The sequence below is a fragment of the Gymnoscopelus microlampas genome, assembly GCF_963454915.1.
Source record: "Gymnoscopelus microlampas genome assembly, chromosome: 9".
NCBI lineage: Eukaryota > Metazoa > Chordata > Actinopteri > Myctophiformes > Myctophidae > Gymnoscopelus > Gymnoscopelus microlampas.
In genome coordinates, this window is record NC_139946.1 from 10,976,931 (window position 1) to 10,994,430 (window position 17,500).

Here is a 17,500-nt window from a genome sequence, read left to right on the forward strand (position 1 = left end):
AAACTAATGTAATTATTTAGCACTTCAGTGGGTCGAGAGGTGGGGTGATCGTGGAGGAGTACCATGCTCGAGCGGCCATGATTTCATGCAGAAAATTTATTCCACTGTCAATATCATTTAGATCTGTCCGGGTGAGCACTGGAGGCAGCAGGGAGGGGTCATAGATTGCAGCTCAATCATAATGAGTTTGTCTTCAATCTTCACTTCCTTGGATGCTGAGGCCACGTCTGCATCCACTGTGTGTGTATGTATGAGAAGAGAAGAGAAAGAAGAGAATGCTGTGAATTTTATCTTGTTTCTGTAATCTGGCAGATAGTGACTGTAATATTTTGAGCAGTCACATTTGTGGGATTTCCATATGTGAGAATGAATTGTATTATAACGGCAATAATCTTTGCGAATGTTGATATTATAGCTTTCAAGCGTAGCAGCTGAAAGCGGTTTTGCAGCATATATTAAAAAGTGTCTATTGATGACCGTGAGGTACGATCAAATAAATCTCTCCCTCTCATCTCCAAATGGTCCGAGCCACTCCTCTCCATCCCACCCAACATTACATCTTCCAGAGATCTTTTCATTATCAGCCTTGAACTTTATTTGAACCCACGCCTTCACAGAAACAAAGACCCACTGATATCAGAGATAGAGAAAAAGAGAGGGGGGGGGCAGACAGACAGGCAGGCAGACAGACATACAGACATCCTGTAAATGTTTCAATTACATTCACACAGAGTGATCATTGCACAGGATGAATTTCTATGGAACGTGACCGTCCCATCATCAGTAGTTGTGGTCCAGAGATGGATGGAGAGGGAGAGAGAGTTAGATAGAGAAAGGAGGGGGGGGGGGGGGGGGGGGTGGATGTATATAATAAACAACCAAATAGAACACCTCCCCCTACAGACCGGCGATTCTCAACCCTTTTAATTTCAAGTAACCCCAGTTTGACGTGCATTAGGACACACATTCACTCCTGATACCATTTGTTACCTCTGGGACTCCGATCTAGACTCTAAAATCCTCAGTGTTAATTTAACTCCCCCCTGTTACCCCTCAAAGACCCCCGGGGGTCCACGGACCCCGACGTTGAGAACCAGCGCTAGAGACACTGACAAGGAAGAGGGTGTGCATCTGAGAGCATCGAATAAATTAAATGAAAGCATATTAGACAATTAAAATGAAGAGTTAGCAAGCCTGATATGTTATGCAAAGAAAGACCCACAGAGGCCAGCTCTGAAAACTTGAGACAGTGGGGGAGGTATGAGAGAAACAGACAACTATAGACTCTAGAATATATTATTAGAATTTGTTTTTAGCTTGGGGCGTTAAAGCCCACAAAGACGGTATTTGCATTCTCTTCAGAATAATTTGCAAAGGTAATTCAGGAATAACAAGAATGTCTCTCGTGAAAGAAGGCCATCTCCCGTCCGTTGTAGACAAAGGTCAACATTTTTGTACGGGCTGTGTGATCGTCAGACCGGGCATACCTGGCGTAAGAACGGCCCACACCGTGCATTCTTCTTTAAGCACACTACTATGTAGTCTAAGCTTGAAGTTTACCAAGATTACCTAACTATCTTAACAGCCTATTAGAACCCAAAGTTGGCCAACACCGCACCCGTTCTCAGGATTGCCTTATTTTAGAAATTCCCTCTGCTAATTCTGAATTGGGTAAGACAGCCTTTTGTTATTATGCCCCTCACATGTGGAACTCTCTACAATCAGTTCTAAAATTGGAGAACTTGATCTCACTTCATCGCTTTAAAATACTTGTGAGAAATACTCTGAGTTCTAACTGTACTTGTACATTCTGAAATGTTTATTATCCTGTAATGTTTTTTTTGTGTTTAAATTGTATGCTTTGTACACTGTAATCAGGGCGTCATTGGAAAAGAGAGCTGGCTCTCAATTGTCCTTCCTGAATAAATAAAGGTGAAAGAAAACAAAAGACTGGGCACTAGATAATGTCAAATGCTATAAATTCAAATAATGTGGAAAAAAAGTACCTATGTTATAATTCTCATTAAAAAAATATGTATACATATTGGAAAACGTTTGAACAGCAAAATCTGCACTGCCCCCCACATTCAGACATCTTTGCAGTTGAGTAGTTTTGTGATGTCAGGAGTTGAAGAAGTCCACCCTGGTAAACTCAACCAAGCTCCCTGTAAACAAAAACTAGATCTGATTCTGCAAGCTCAGACCTGGTAGATCTGTTATTTATAGTGTAAATTCATAAAGCATAAGTAGTACCTGTTAGCGAGTTTCAGGAAGTTAATCATGGCTCTGTATGTGGGCATACGTTGATGCACACGTGTATGTAGGAGTTTATATGAGTGCCTATGCAGGGGTGTCTGTCTTTGTGCGTTAATGTTTGTCTCTGTGTGTGTGTGTGTGCGTGCGTGCGTGCGTGCGTGCGTGCGTGCGTGCGTATGGCTGTGGATGTGTGTGTGTGTGTGTGTGTGTGTGGGGCGTATGGGTGTGGGTGTGGATGTGTATGCGTGTGTGTGTCTCAGTGAGTGTACTCAACCATTAGAACTGTGCCTACTGCAAAGTACACAGGGGGATGAGAGAAGATAACAAAAGAAGACAGTGGGGTGAGACAAGCTGAGATGCAAGTAGAGATACGGTGCTGTTGAAAGACTGGTACAGCATGAACCCCCGGGCTGTCCTATAAACAGGCAGGACACGGCATGTTATATGGCTGTGAGACGCTGCCATCTATTACAGCCAAAATAACACACACGGCTAGACTAACTGGAGCATACCTGTTATTTGGCCCTGCCCACATTTGCAGGTAAGGCAGGTGATAACAGGGATGATGTAGTATCATACGCTGTAAAATCCTCACCTGTTAAAGGGTAGGGTAAGTGATATTTTTTTGGTTAAATTAAGTGTGTTAAATAGCTGTCCTCTGGTAGCACTCATTGCTATAGAGTGTTTGTTCAGTAACAGGAATCACCATGTCGCTCCAGCTCTTTTATTAAACAGAAAAATGTATTTTCAGGTCGGGATACCAATTGTATCCAATCAGGAGAGAGAACTCATACAGGATACGGGATAAAACAGTGAAATTGAAAGTGATGACATAAAGAAATGAGCAGAGAAACTTGGAACTGGAACAATATAAAATTGAAGCTGATAAATTGGTACTCTTTCCTGATTGGTTGACAATGTGCAACCCACCTGCAAATGTATTTTCTGTTTATTAAAGAGCTGGAGAGATGGGGGGACCCCTGTTACTGAACCAACACTCTATAGCAATGATTACCATCAGAATATAGTGCTTTATTCTGAAAATATCACCTTTAATCTAACTCTGAGAGTGTACAAATGTAACCAAATGGACCCGTGAGGGTCCATTTGGTTACATTTATGCACTCTCAGAGTTACAAATGGATAAATCAACACTCATGTTACTGTGTATGAAGCGGACTGCAGCGATGGCTCAGAACAACCAACGCAAACCGAGTCATTACAGTGCAATTTTAGTGTAAGAATAAATGTACATTTATCCTAGACAAAATGAGCAACGGTCTAAAATGTCTAAATAATGATGAATGTATACTTTGAAAAGGGTATGTAATATATCACCTGTGGAGCTATACGTCTGCATTACGGAAGTGTACAAATTGTATGGAACAAGGGTTATGTCACATAAAGGTTAGGATGTCCTATATAACTTTATCTGGTTCCTCTTTCTGTTCCTGTTTGACACTGTTGCACCACAACATTTGTTCCAGAGAGCGTGTTCTTTTTCCCTCAAAGCAGCAAATGGTCCTGTTCCCCCATGAGGCTCCGTTTCCTCACTCGGCGGACACGTGTATGGGTTCATGCTCGCATTGCTCGGGGTCAGCAATATCGCGACTGGCCAGCTGAAGTAGAAGAAGTCAAAGAGGACACACTACTCTCTCTCTCTCTCTCTCTCTGAGCCACCAGAGAGCTCAGCTCGAGTTCACAAACTAATAGAGACTCCTGTGCACACCCCCACACAGACACGCAAACATGCTTTACTTCAACCTACGCTCACCCACACACTTCCCACACGAATGGCACATGCAGAGTACAGCTTGACAGAGAAGAAGAAAAAAAAAGACAAAAGACAAAAACATGTTCTCCAGCTATCACTCACACAACCAGATGAAGCAGAAGGCGTGTAATACTAATTATAGAAGGGTACCGAAAATAGCAGATTTACAAGCTCACAACAACGCATCGGAGTGCGCGCAACCGTATAGATCAGGCATTACTGGTTCAGTGGACCATATGCATATACTTGACAGTTTCCTAGTTTGCCGTTTTTAAACCTTTTAAAGTAACTGCTCCTCACAGATGTTAGAAGGATTTGAGGGGCTCTCCACATCAATTGTAAGAGCACAGTCAACACCAAGGCCATTAGGTCAATTTTTACACTAAATTAATGTTGTACTGTTCATATCGCGTCTTCCTACTGTAGCTCACTCTTTCTTTTGCTTCCTCCATCCCTCTGTTTTTGTACTCTTCTCCATTGTCTTGTGCCACCCACACCGATCCTAACCATTTCTATTCATAAGATACTGTATAATGAAAACACAATCTCTAGTACAATGTGTGCGTGTGCGTGCGTGTGTGTGTGTGTGTGCGAGAGGGGTTCACAGGGTTTGTTGTCCATCTTCATGCCACGTTGTCCACCCATCCCTCACCCACCTGAAGCCAGTGCGTGGCCTGTTAGTGGCGGTGGTGACCAGGCCTGTGCGTCATGAAGGGCTGAGATAGCGGCGTAAATGTCAGAGGAATTAGTTGCCTCGCCGGCGCCCACAGAGCCCATGGATGACAATGGGTGGGAGAGGAGAAGACGGCTGGGAACAGTAGCTGGAGCGTCTCTAAGCTTTATGAATCCCTCCCCACTTCCTCTCTCTCTCTCTCTCCCCCTCTCTCTCTCTCTTGCTAACTTAGTTCTTTGCTTTTTTTGTTCTCTCTCTCTCTCTCTCTCTCTCTCTCTCTCTCTCTCTCTCTCTCTCTCTCTCTCTCTCTCTCTCTCTCTCTCTCTCTCTCTCTCTCTCTCTCTCTCTCTCTCTCTCTCTCTCTCTCTCTCTCTCTCTCTCTCTCTCTCTCTCTCTGTAACACTGTCTCGCCCACCTCGCCTCTGCCCGCAAGCCGTTTGGAGCAGATTATAGCCCTGCCACCCCCACTCGTCCGTAGACACAAACATTCACAGAGGCACTGACATGAGCACGCTAGCACACACACACACACACGCACACACGCAGAGTCATCACCACCTACGGTGCCACTACATCATCCTTCCCCGGTGGCGGTATTGTATAGCATGACCTTGTTTGGAGCATCCTGTCCAGTCCAAACATATACTCATTCAGACATGTGACTGAATGCCTCTGCCAGCCAAACAAACGACCACGCCAACCCACTTACACCAAATGAAAGAGAATCACGCTGTGGCCCCTGACCATTATGGATAAGGAAAGTGCTATCAGGTTGAAACAATGTTTAGTTTGGTAAGCCACAAGGCACAAACAGTGATTGGATATCAAACAGAATCACGCTGTTCTTGTAATCACATGTTTACAATGCCAAGTGGTTAAGGAAACCCACAATTAAGGCCTGTTGGACTTATATGTAATTGTGGCTGGACATTTTGTCAGAGATAAATTAACGCAATTTAGGTAAAAAAAAGAAAAAAGGGGGGAATAAAGAGGAAGAAGAAGAAAATGGGTATTTTATTTACTCTTTGTTAAAGGGGGTGTAGGTTTTATGTATTTGTAAAAGAAATGTTAAAATAAACCTATTTACAATAGGAAAATATTTAGGTCAGGGTTTAACATTTTCAGAGGTTAGGTTTAGGGGTTATAGAGTTATACCTGATTTCTACTTAGTTCTGAGCATGTGTCGTGCACCAGAAAATTGCAAGTGTAGCGATACAAATGTGCGTGTGTGTGTGCGTGCGTGCATGCGTGCGTGCGTGCGTGCGTGCGTGCGTGCGCCTACTATTCCTGTTTGCATGTTCGTATGCATGAGCTCTTCTTTGTTCTGTCTACCATTCTGGCCCTTGTACAGTCAGTGTGTACTCCACACTGTAAGGCTGAATAGGGACTGCGTGGGCCTGACCTGTGCTCTAACCGCCCACCACACACACACACACACACACACACACACACACACACACACACACACACACACACACACACACACACACACACACACACACACACACACACACACACACACACACACACACACACACACACACACACAGGCCGACTAACTCTCTTTGCCCGCAAGAAAGTGTGTTAGTGTTTGTGTGTGTGTGAGGATACTAGCATAACGTGTGTGTGTGTGTGTGTGTGTGTGTGTGTGTGTGTGTGTGTGTGTGTGTGTGTGTGTGTGTGTGTGTGTGTGTGTGTGTGTGTGTGTGTGCGTGTGTACGTAGTACGCATGCGTTTGTGTGTGTGTGCATGCCTGTGTGGGTGTGCGCACTTGCGCGTGTGTGCAAATGCAGGGCAAATGTAAGTCACCCCCCCCCACGCCTCCCCTCAGTTTTTCTCTCTCTGTGTGTGTGCGTGTGCATGCGTGTGCGTGTGTGTGTGTGTGTGTGTGTGTGTGTGTGTGTGTTTCCACATCCACCTCGGGGGACGTCGGGGACTGCAGCTGTCCCTATGACAACCTCGGTGCTGCTGTCACTCAGCGGTGGCTGCCTTATACTCCCTGGCTTATAGTCTCTACTATACATTCAGCGTTGGCTTTCACAAGGTGTACAGATGGCACGTCGCACACGCAGCCAAATTGCTGGAACACGAAAACAAATGTTCACTTCATTATCGGCACTTGGATATCAGCCTACTTATGCCACACTACTACAAACTGTTATCTCCTCATCTGTCACTGCATTTTTGATGTTTCCTTCATCACGTGGTTATATCACTAATAGATGTGTTTGTCTGCATTAATATGGGCAACTACAATCCTTTGGCCGTATATGACATTATCAGATTCAGAATTCGAAACAACTTTAATGTGACATCACAGGTTTTACAGGTGTAAAGAAGTGGGTGGAATTTGTTTTTGTGCAAAGCTCCATCGTTTTTTCGTTATTTTCAGGAAGAGGAAAGAAAAGGAAAAGGTTCAGGGAGAGCAAGGAGAAGAGAAACCAAACAGTAAAGAGAAACGTGTTAAGGATAGGCAAAACTCAAAGATATCTCTACGCATAATTCAGCTGGTACAGTACAGTATGTATGTACATGGGGTTTGATATTAAATGCATACGGTTAAGACTACCAAGGTGGTAGCACTTTGGCACAGTAGGTCCACATATCAGCAGATACTATGTACAATAGACCTACTGACACAGTACACAGTACTCGGTGATCGAATATGTTATGCGTACATACCGCATATAATGAAACAAAACAACACCACGCAGTGAAATACTCTGTCTTCATTTATCCATGTGTAACTCTGAGAGTGTACAAATGTAATGGTTCATTTGGCCACCGTTGTACACTCTCTGAGTTAAATGGAACACAGGATGTTACTGTGCATGTCCAGCATCATCCTATACACTAGATACAAGGACACACAGTATAAGAGCCATGAGTGGCTGCTACTGTTTGTGTCGAATGAGAAGATACCGCACATAGATCAGTATTGTGTGTGATTGCATGCCCGCACGTGTATGTGTGCGCACGCGTGTACGTGCGTGTGTGTGTGTGTATCCAGAACTCCGCGTACGTACAGTGTGTTGATAATGAGTGCCTTGAGAAGTCCCTACTACACCTAACTGATCCAGTAATTGCTTTTTTCTCCTCTGCATTTATCATCATCTGCCTGGCCTGTCATGTTAGCTGAGCTAGAGCCGAGGTGGACGTAGAGGGAGGACTATACAGGCTACTGCTGCCTGGCGTTTGTGTCTGTCTGGACTGGATGTACCACAGGTAGCACGGTCCACTGCCTCAGGCACGTTGTGGAAAAAGACACAGAGGAGAAAGAAGGAGCACGTGGAGGGAGGTATAGTGGGGGGGGGGGGGAGGGAGGAGAGGGGAAAGGTGGAAATGGAGGAGAGGAGAGGAGGTGGAGGTGGGAAGGAGAGGCGAAGGAGGACAGGAGGATGGAGTGTTGAGAGTTAAGGATGTTTTGAGAGGGATGGACTGAATGCACTCGCTCCTTCTAATGAGGTGCCATGGAAATATGAGAGAGGCCAGAGCCCAGCCACCGGGAGCAGAGGGAGACAGGAGATGGAATTTAACACTCTGAAGAGTGTGCAAATGGAACCAATGACATGGACGGACGCTTGCAGGGTCCATTTGGTTCCAGTTGTACACTATTCAGAGTTAAATGAATACAGACTGTACTGTGTATTAGTGGAGACAACTCTCCCAAAACTCCAGTACGCCTTCCTTTGTTTGGCAACGTTTTGAAGCATGGCTGCTTGTCAGTTCACGCCGTTGGTTAGAGCCTTTTGGCTAGTAATCACCACTATGGAAATTGAAATGACAACACCATTTGAATGGCTGTTGATTGTGTACAAAAGGATTCCGTTTTGGATAACAAAACCCACACACGCAATTGCCTGTGTGTGTATGCACACATATCTGCAGGCAAGTACATTAGTGCATACACATGGATTCACACAAACACACGTGCACAAATGCATACATACACACACACACACACACACACACACACACACACATACACTCTCTCTCTCTCACTGCCCCGAAGATTTAAACAAATAGCCTCTTTCTTTTTCTTTTCTTTTTTCTTTTTTGCAAGTCCTGCAAATGAGGTGTGTGTTTGCATCTGAGAGAGAGGGAGAGAGAGAGGGAGCAATGGTGTTTGTGGGGGAGGTGTGTTGCTGTGGGTTTGATGCTGATGAGCTCTGTAATGGGAGAGAACAGGGAGCGTGAGGGGAATAGATTGGGACTTCATTGGGCAGACCATCCTCTCCTCCCCGTGCACTGCAGTATGCTCGCCTATTTATTCCCCCATTTCAATGCGCCTTTGCGATGACCTTTCCCCAGCCAATGACAGTAAAAATCACACTGCCGCCAGAGTGCAACACATCAGCTACTAGTCCCCCAACCCCCCGCACCCCCCATATATGATTTCCTCATTTATTTTGTCCTCCATATCTCTACCTGCAGACAGAAAGACCAGAGCTGCAGTGCTTCAGACAGGGGGAGGGAACCACTTGAGACCGAAATGAATTGTGCATATGTATGTGTGTGTGCCCCCGTGTTCACGTTCAAGTACCACAGCTTTTGCCTATGCAAATCCAGGGGCTCAGAGAACGAGAGGAAGGTAGGGAATGAGGTCATGGAGGAGGGTGATTAAGTCTTGGTGTAGGTAACATCAATAACATGTATCCACCTCTCAAGGCTAATCTTTTACGTGCATCGTCTTTGCAGACAAACTGAGAGGTACATACAGTACTGTATAGGAGGAATACATCAGATTATTCAAACGCGCTTCTTTACAAAGTCATCAAGGAAAAAGACATCAATGCACACACACAGTCTCCGACATAATACCACGTATCCTCATCTTCTTTGTTATAACAACAGAGAGCTGCCACATTAGCATAGTGGCAGATATAAACACAAGGCAATATGCATTCACAGGTATACAGCCACAACGGGACAAAGAAATTGTTCACTAATAGTCCAGATGGCAAACCAGCAAGAATTCTAGACAGATTAAAACAGAAACAGGAACGCCGTCGTCAGGCATGGGGGTTTCAGATTCAAACAAAAAGCATACATTCAGCCAAAACACAGATGGAAAACACTCCCTCTCCTTCTCCTCCTCCCCTCATCCTCTGCCTAGCCCCCTCTTTCCTCCCGTCTTCCCCTTCCTTGCCCCCCCCCCCTGCATCCTCCCCTTTTCTCCGCAAACCCATCCTCCCACGCAGTTCTTCTGCAGAACAGATGCAGGCAGTGCAGCGGCTGAGAGATAGGGAACGGAGGAGAAAAAAAAAGAAGGGGTTAAGCAGTGTTCACCCGGGGAGCAGAGAGAAAGAAAAAAAGGCAGCGAACACAAGGCGATGCTAAAAATAAATGAGTCCTGAGAGAGAAGGGCTCAAGGGCCTTAAAATAGCCAGCCAAACAATGGCATGAATAAGCTAGAATGAGCATGAGTTGTTTTTCTTTTTTTCCCTTTTTTATTTAAATGGAAGCCCCGTTCCCCTCTCTCTCTCCCCTCTTGTTCTCCCCCCTCCCTCCCCTCTATGTACAGCTTCTCCCTGGTTGCTAGGTTACACCACTCTTGGCCATCCACACAGACCGTAGGTGCTTTTTTTTTTACATCAGCAAAGAGGCAGCCTTGTTCTTTTTTTCCTCCATCATTTGAAATGAGAAAGAGCGTAAAATAGAAACATGTGCATTGTCAATTAGGGAAACACCAGGCACGGTGAGGGACACCCTACAGATCTAATTCTCACAAAGACAGACGGTGTGTTATGGATGCATGTGCCAGGGCAATGGAGCTTAAACACAAAGTCACAACAGAGCTCCTTGTGTGTGCGCCGAAAACGTTGGGTATATTTTAAATACCACCTGTGTATTCATGTTTCTAGAGACCATTTTCATAACGTCAACCTATACAGCCTGACCAGTGTTGTTACAACTACGTAATTATGGTAAGTATGATGCCATACTATTGTATATCACCTAAATTACCAGGGATTTTGTATATATATACGCACATATTTATTGCTATGTGGAGTGAATACATCAGCTTTCTTTCTTTGATCAAGCGCATTCCAAACGCAGCTGTGTGGTGTTGGTCTAGTTGTTACAAGTAAGAATCCCCCAACTATGTCCTCCCCTCTGTAATGGAAACACACTGTCCACTGCGTTGTCGTGTTAGCAGCAACAACGTGTCAAAACAACCCGTCTTGCAGGGCCAAGAGCAATGTAATTACTGCCCACAGACATACAGTACAGTACAAGAAGTGAGGAGTGTGTGCAGAAGTGATATATAGAAACCTAAGTACTTTTGGTCACAGAGGAAGTGGGTGCGGGGAGGAATAGAACAGATCAGTGGAGCTTTACTGTGGCCATGCTCCATTGACTTAATGCTCACTTCACTGTTCCGCGGCAAAATATTCCCCTCTTAGATTCTCACCAAATGTCACAGTTCAACTCCATAAACAACTGTTTCACGTCATAAATCTCGCCTTATCGAAATCCCAGAACGAATAGCTACTCAGTGGGTATTGTAAAGGTCATTGTGCATTGCTGATGGATCATGTGCCAAAGCAACTCATGGAGTATGAATGAATAGTGCAACTGGTATTACACACAGGTCCTTTTTGTACGCTCATTTATCAAGACACCGGCCTGCTCTGTGTGTACAGTAGCTCTGCTCACGTACTTACCCTTACCGCATATCTCTGTTAGTGATGGTGCATACACATGAGGCCCCTTTCCACTGCACCATAGAACCGTGACATGGTTCATAATCGTGCTAAGCCAAATGTGGGAGGGCTTAATGGTGTAGGTATTCAGGTATTGGTTTAAGGCCCTGCGGTGCATGGGAAGCACTCTGAAAATTAACACAAAAAGCTGCTCCAAATGCATGTCTGAATATTTACTTCTCCTGGACAATTGAGGAGAGACATAAAAGACTACAGTTATTGTCACTAAAGACACTTAAATTGGATGTTAACACATGGTTGATTACAGGGTGTAACAAATGGTTTTGTGTGAAATACAGGCATGGATCGGCACACACAGCAAAGAACCTTCATTCCAATGCAGTTATGCACTTGGGATCTGGTCAAGGCATATTTTAATTTTGATTGATAATGGCTGTATTAAGCCTGATCAATTTGACAATACCCCTTTGCAATCCATCCGTCATACAGACATCATCCACAACTTGTGACAATAAGGCAGAAATGTGCTTACTGTTTAGCAGCGGCTAAAATGTGAACCAGCTGGACCTCATTCTCCTACCTTTTGACAAAAGTCTAATTAGATGTTGATTGCACCAAATCTAACATAATAAAGGGCCGTATGGAAATCACAGACATGTACAGTTGCCAAACAAGCACGCTAGATTTGAAAATAACATATTTCGGGGGATTTGTTGACATCCCTAACTAACGATATATGCTGGACTGTGTCGGCATGGACACTTACAGTTGATCGCCGTACATGTTTTGCCGAGGTAGGCTATAGTGTGTATGTGGATTCACTTTTTTCTCTCTCTCTCTCTCCATCTCATGGCTATTGTTACAGGCACATACTGGGACCATATAGCCCTAATGTTATTATCTCTGCCAGGCCAGAAACTGGTTATAGTTACTAGTTACTGCTCTCAAAAACACTTAGTTACTGCATTATAAAAGTAAATAGTTACTAGGGAAAGTAACGTTTGCATTTAATATTAATGTATACATTTTTGTGTAGCAGTAGCACAAGACAGCATCTCAACTTTAATCTATTGTAGCTACTATGATTAAAACTAATGGCATGATAGTTGAAATGTCTTTTTAGTTCTGTCTATAGCTTCATTAGCTTATAGACTGCAGTAGAAGGCTCAACATGGAGGCGCGATCCATGTGAAACGACCAGGAACGTGTATCTATGTTTCAACCGACTGATTATTTTTTCCAGACCGTCTGAACTATCTGTTGGCTAGGACTTCCTTTTCATTTTTAACCAATTACCAGGTAACCAATTACAAGCATACTCTGAAAAGTAGCTTTTATGCACATAATACTGTGTAAATGTTTTTTTTATTATAAGCAGAGACCACACCAAGGTGTCATACAGTCTGTATTGTCTGTATGACAATAGCTAGTATGTCACAACGGTCAATATCACATAGCTTGGTATAGCATTAACCACAAAAACATTAAAACCTTCAATATGCTGCTATTATTACACTAGAGTACATATAACGTCTATCTGGTTTCAAAACCACAAGGACGCACGGCCAACAGCAAACAGGTGCATTATTTGTCATGGCTTATTATACATAGCTACAGCTGTAGGAGATTCAAGTAACACTTGCTATGCATCCCATATCTTATATTGTAAACATTCTAATAATGCATAATAATCTGCTCATAACACTGTATAATTATAGTGGACTCATATATACTCATAATACTTTACAACAACTCATCTTCAACTAATCATAACACATTATAAAGCCTTTTATATAATGACTCATAAGGTTAAGTATACATTAATTGTAATAGGATTATAACACAGTACAATTACAGTTATAAGCACTTATAAGTGCTCATAATGCAATCATAACACATTATAAGGCCTTTTATAATGGAATATTTCACTTTCAAAAATAAATTGGGTCATTTTATCATCTACTCTGGCTTTTGGGAGCACCCCGGACAGTTTTTAAGTTGCTTGATTCAGTATTTAGATATTTGATATTCATTTTATCAGACACGCCCCCTTCCTATACAAACCCATTATAACTTCAAACTCCATTTGAACCATGTTAGATTAATCGGCAACACCCGTCCTTGGTTCTGGTGACTGATATTGTCCATGTCAGTATTTTTTCAATTACTTTTTTCATTTATTTTTTATATTTTTTATATTTTTGGGGGAAAATGAAAAGAATTAAATACAATACAAAAATAAAATAAAATCGAAAACACACAGCCCCCTCACGTATTAGGAGGGCAGGATGAGTCACCAGAACCAAGGACGGGTGTTTTTGATGAATCTATCATGTTGAAAATGGAGTTTGAAGTTATAATGGGTTTGTATAGGAAGGCGGCGTGTCTGATAAAAATGAATATCAAATATCTAAATACTGAATCAAGCAACTTAAAAACTGTCTGGGGTGTTCACAAAAGGCTGAGTAGGCGATAAAATGACAAAAAGAAATCCCTTTAAGCTTCATCACAAAATGGCAGACCTACAAGCTCACAACGCATCACGGATGCAACGTATTATAACGTTTCATCACTTTCAATTTCATGTGTTTACCCTGTATCCTGTATGAGTTCTCTTCTGATTTGATGAAATTGTCATTCCGACCTGAAAATGTACGAGCTGGAGAGAATCTGGGAAAATGGCAATTTGTTACCAGTGAAAGGTAGCAAACTTCTCTCTCTCTCTCCAAAGATGTTACAAAGTTAGGTAATCAACTTGGGTTCAACTCAATTGATACATTCTTTGTACTCCTGAGCCATGCACGTAAGTGCAAAAAGACCAAAGGGAAACATACACACACACACCCTTGCCCATTAGGGACTCCTGTTCAAACAAGCCTATACCACAGGGCAGGGCCCATATTTCATCAGGGAGAGAGGGTCAAAGGTGAAGCCCCAAGGACGCGCTGTTTCCTCTCCCCTCCCAGGGTTCCAGAGGGCGAGGCGGACATTGTTTACTGGACATGAGCCCTCTGTGGACTCTGTGGAACGGTGGGGAGTTTGACTTACTTTTTAGAGCTCCGTCCAGTCAAGGTGATTTAAACCACCTAAAGCCAAGGCATTAAAGCTCGAGCTTCACTCCCCATTCCTCCAGTTCCTGCCTTTCATTCGTCCCCCCAGTAAAAAGATCACAGTGCTTGTGTCCCAGTGTTTTCAAGAGGTTGTTATTGTGTCCTTGGGTGGTGATTTACAGTGTAACCTTGTGTGCTTGGAGCTGCTTTACTTGGTTCATTCCCCTCACTTTAATTGTGGGCCTAAGCCAAAGGCATGCTCGCATGCGTGCATGCATGAATGTATGAGCACGCACGCGCACACGCACACACACACACACACACACACACACACACACACACACACACACACACAGTCGAGTCGACTGCTTTTTTCGAGGGAGTATCGCCGCTGGCCAGCAGGCAGTAAGACAGGAGATGAAATGTCTTATTAGGGACTCTGAATAGGAACCAGACGGGCCTGAGTTGAGCCAGGGCCTCTATTAACCTGTCCTTCCAGGAGAGAGGCTCATAAACAAGGCCAATGATGGCAGGAAGGGCCTAGGAGTAACTGGGGAAGGAGGTGGAGGCACATTTTCAGGGGGGGGGAGGGAGAGAGGCCAGAAACCTGCATTATTAGGGATGGAGAGAGAGGAGGCCTGCAGGGTTGCCTCAGGGGCAAGGCGTGTGCTTTAAAAAGGAGAGAACATTGATCTATATGATCTCTCCCCTGATGTGGAGGACATGTGACATGAAAAAATGCAAAAGGGGAGATGCCCGGGATGACAAGCTGTCATATTCTTTCATGTCCTCAGATGAGGAGATGAGGAGATGTATTGCCTTGTAGGTTGGAAAATGAAACCACCTACTAGCCTGTGGCTATAGTACTTTTTGGGGTCTCTATATCAGTGGTTTTCAACCTTTTTCGTTCCAAGGACCACCAAATTGACACATATTAGGACCAAAGATATGCCAGGGACTCAACCATTTTAATTTCTTGGGGGTCCCAATCTACACTGAAGCATCATCATCATTAGTGTTCATGTAACTCTGGGAGTGTACAAATGGAACCAAATGGACCCGTCAGGGTCCATTTGGTTCCATTTGTACACTCTTGTACACTCTCAGAGTACACACATATGATATAAATATCTATACATCTATATATCTATATACACACACACACACACGCACACGCACACACGCACACACACACACACACACACACACACACACACACACACACACACACACACACGTATGTAGTATACACACGTATAAAATGAACAGAAAAAGGGGGCAGTGATGAAGATGGGTAACAAAATGGAAAACGTGCTCCTCTCCTCTCGCCCCCGCAGCCTCATGAGCTCAGCTGTCTATATGGCTGGGCTGTTTTCACTGACAGGCTGTGAGAGCCATGAAACAGGAGGACACCAGGGACCCAAGCCACCTCGACAACATGCGCCCCCACAATCTGCTGCTCCGCGCATATATACTCCCAAATCTATCCCCGCCTCTCTCTCTCTCCCCCTCGCTATTTGAAAATGGCTTTCCCTCACTGTCTCTCTTTCCCTCTGGCTCACTGTTTTTTTTTTTCTTCTTCTTCTGTGTCTCAGTTCCATTAGATTTTCCGTTTGTGTCTGTCTGTCTCTCTCTCTCTCTCTCTGGTTGTCTCTCCTCCTGGCAGCCCTCCTGGTACAGCCTCTCCTCATACAGTACCATCACCCCCCAAATCTTACTCCGCCTGGCTGGCTGTCATGTTCCGATATTGCTTCACAACCACTAATCATCATTTCTCACAAACAGACAGAAAGTCGGAAAGCGGGAATGTGTGTGTGTGTGTGTGTGTGTGTGTGTGTGGGGGGGGGGGGGGGGGGGGGGTACAGAGAAAACAGAAAGTTCAGGCTGATTTGGAGGAGGTTAAAAAAGCATGTGAAATGAGAGAGGGAGGCAGGGGTGAATAAACCAAACAACAAACAATTTCTTATTTTGACTGGCTCTGCACAGTGCAATTGCTAGTCTGCCTGGGATTTAATAAGCACTTCTTTGGCCTCAGGAGGAGTCTTGCTTTGCTTGCATGCTCTCTCAGTGGCGAGGAGGCATGAGGCGCTGCGTGGTTTCCCCCCATTTTCAGCACCAGATGATGAGGGAAGAAGAAGAGAACACAGCTCAGGGGTATGATGGAGGGACAGTATATATACCTCCCTCTCTCTCTTGGTGATGTGTCGTTCACGATCGATTCGTTCAAAAGAACCAGTTCATTTGCCGCGAACGTGAAGCTCGTTCACTCTCCGAAACCGTTACGTTCACGCGCAACGTAAAAAAAAAAACGCTCCCGCGATGGTGTTTTACACACATTATAAAACATACGTTAACCACTTTAGCCCTATTTCATACCTCGGCTGTTTGAAAATAGCAGATCTACAAGCTCACAACGCGTCGCATCGCGACGCGTTGTGAGCTTGTAGATCGGCATTTTTCAAATATGTTAGTACGTTTACTTTTGGTACTTTAAGTATATTTTGATGCCAATACTTTTGCACTTTTACTCAAGTAAATTTTGAACACAAAATAGCGCTACTGACCGAGAACGTGAACGAATCATTTGAACGAATCATTGCCGTGAACGAAATCGTTCGTTCACTGAAATGAACTTTTTTTCCCACCACTACTCTCTATGGGTCTCTCTCTCTCGCCATAACTCCTTCTTTCTGTGTCTGAGTGGAGGCTCGCTGAGCTGGCTGTGTGTTGAAGTGTTGAGCCCGAGGGGAAGACACATGGGTTTGGTGGGGTAAGGACGGGGACATGAAGCTCCCTTGGAAGGCCCTGGAGGTAGAAAGGCTGCTACGCAGTAAATAAACAGCCTACTCTCTGCATGGAGTGACTCCTCTCTCTTCTCTTTACTCATCCTCCAAAACCCTCAAGGACAGCCCCCCCCCCTCCCCTCTTCTCTCTTTCTCTCTCCTTTTCTCTCATGTTCCCCGTATCCCTTTTTTTCATTAAGCCCCCTCTCTTTCTCTCTCTCTCTCTCTCGCTCTTTCTCTCTCTCTCTGTCCCCACACATTCTGTCATGACACACTGATGCAAACATTGTCAGCTT

The 17,500-nt window shown here is 44.2% G+C and overlaps 1 protein-coding gene across 1 annotated transcript in view; it reads left to right on the plus strand.

Annotated features, from left to right (window-relative positions):
- Positions 1–841: 841 nt before the first annotated feature.
- hcn2b (hyperpolarization activated cyclic nucleotide-gated potassium channel 2b) overlaps positions 842–17,500 on the plus strand; it is a 354,462-nt gene continuing 337,803 nt past the window's right edge. Inside the window, exon 1 of the mRNA XM_084066479.1 lies at positions 842–863. The gene's annotated coding sequence lies outside the window, so the exon portion shown is untranslated. The remainder of the gene's footprint in view (positions 864–17,500) is intronic.